This window comes from Augochlora pura, unplaced genomic scaffold (assembly GCF_028453695.1).
Source record: "Augochlora pura isolate Apur16 unplaced genomic scaffold, APUR_v2.2.1 APUR_unplaced_5102, whole genome shotgun sequence".
NCBI lineage: Eukaryota > Metazoa > Arthropoda > Insecta > Hymenoptera > Halictidae > Augochlora > Augochlora pura.
In genome coordinates this window covers 1-1,692 of record NW_027585531.1, presented here as the reverse complement: position 1 = coordinate 1,692, position 1,692 = coordinate 1, and the positions used below count along the sequence as shown (strand labels likewise).

Sequence of the window (1,692 nt, the reverse complement as noted above, 5' to 3'; positions counted from 1 at the left end):
CATTTTTTCGATTGTAACGTTTGCCATCGTTCTCCTACTTGTAATCGCTATCACATCGAATAAAAATTAAAGTATTTACCTTCAATTGACATTTTTACCTTCGTCAATGATTTCTTTCTGTAATCCAGCAAATTTCTGTAATGAACAAAGCATGGAAGCATTCAGCGCTGTCTATAATTTGCGATGAAATGTCGTGAGTCCATCAACATGTGAATTCTTTGCTTTTGATCTCTCTGATTATTTCCCCCGAAGGGGAGGGCCGATCCCGGAGGCAGTGCAATACCGGGCCGACCCGTGGTGGGCGAGGAGCAAGCCCCTGCGAACCCACCAGGTTTCAAAAATCAGTTAATCTCGAAGGTACCATTTGGTACCGTACCGGAGATTAAGCCGATAAGAACAGATACTACACTTTGATCTTAGCCAAAAGGCCGAGAAGCGATGCAGACGCTCGTCGTGGAGCTACTACTTGATGAGCAGGCAACATAGGGAACACGGGGAGTGAATATAGAGAGTGGAGAGCTGGCGATAGGAGGCAGCAATGCACCGCAAAAGAGTGACTGAGGCGCATAGCACACTCTCTCGCTTACGGCCATACCACGTTGAGAATACGGCTTCCCGTCCGATCAGCCAAGTCAAGCAACGTTGGGCCCTCTTAGTACTTGGATCGGAGACGGCCTGGGAATCGAGGGTGCTGTAAGCATTTTTTGCACTTTGTGCTTCATAATTTTTCTCCATTTCTCTCTATTACTGCTTTTTGCAGCTTTTCTTCAAGGTTATTCTATATTTTGCGAATGCTCAGACATAAGATCATCTCAGCCAAAAGGCCGAGATGAGATACTACACTTGCATCTTAGCCAAAAGGCCGAGAAGCGATAATTACCCATTTTTTCGATTGTAACGTTTGCCATCGTTCTCCTACTTGTAATCGCTATCACATCGAATAAAAATTAAAGTATTTACCTTCAATTGACATTTTTACCTTCGTCAATGATTTCTTTCTGTAATCCAGCAAATTTCTGTAATGAACAAAGCATGGAAGCATTCAGCGCTGTCTATAATTTGCGATGAAATGTCGTGAGTCCATCAACATGTGAATTCTTTGCTTTTGATCTCTCTGATTATTTCCCCCGAAGGGGAGGGCCGATCCCGGAGGCAGTGCAATACCGGGCCGACCCGTGGTGGGCGAGGAGCAAGCCCCTGCGAACCCACCAGGTTTCAAAAATCAGTTAATCTCGAAGGTACCATTTGGTACCGTACCGGAGATTAAGCCGATAAGAACAGATACTACACTTTGATCTTAGCCAAAAGGCCGAGAAGCGATGCAGACGCTCGTCGTGGAGCTACTACTTGATGAGCAGGCAACATAGGGAACACGGGGAGTGAATATAGAGAGTGGAGAGCTGGCGATAGGAGGCAGCAATGCACCGCAAAAGAGTGACTGAGGCGCATAGCACACTCTCTCGCTTACGGCCATACCACGTTGAGAATACGGCTTCCCGTCCGATCAGCCAAGTCAAGCAACGTTGGGCCCTCTTAGTACTTGGATCGGAGACGGCCTGGGAATCGAGGGTGCTGTAAGCATTTTTTGCACTTTGTGCTTCATAATTTTTCTCCATTTCTCTCTATTACTGCTTTTTGCAGCTTTTCTTCAAGGTTATTCTATATTTTGCGAATGCTCAGACATAAGATCAT

General features: G+C 45.7%; 4 non-coding genes across 4 annotated transcripts; 2 read left to right on the top strand and 2 right to left on the bottom strand.

Annotated features, from left to right (window-relative positions):
• Nucleotides 1-249: 249 nt before the first annotated feature.
• Nucleotides 250-440, bottom strand: LOC144477906 (U2 spliceosomal RNA). The gene has a single exon (XR_013495288.1). It is a non-coding gene; the product is annotated as a U2 spliceosomal RNA (small nuclear RNA).
• Nucleotides 441-581: 141 nt separating this feature from the next.
• On the top strand, nt 582-700 carry LOC144477904 (5S ribosomal RNA). The gene has a single exon (XR_013495286.1). It is a non-coding gene; the product is annotated as a 5S ribosomal RNA (ribosomal RNA).
• A 430-nt stretch (nt 701-1,130) lies between these two features.
• Nucleotides 1,131-1,321, bottom strand: LOC144477905 (U2 spliceosomal RNA). Its single transcript, XR_013495287.1, has one exon. It is a non-coding gene; the product is annotated as a U2 spliceosomal RNA (small nuclear RNA).
• Nucleotides 1,322-1,462: 141 nt separating this feature from the next.
• Nucleotides 1,463-1,581, top strand: LOC144477903 (5S ribosomal RNA). Its single transcript, XR_013495285.1, has one exon. It is a non-coding gene; the product is annotated as a 5S ribosomal RNA (ribosomal RNA).
• Nucleotides 1,582-1,692: the final 111 nt, after the last annotated feature.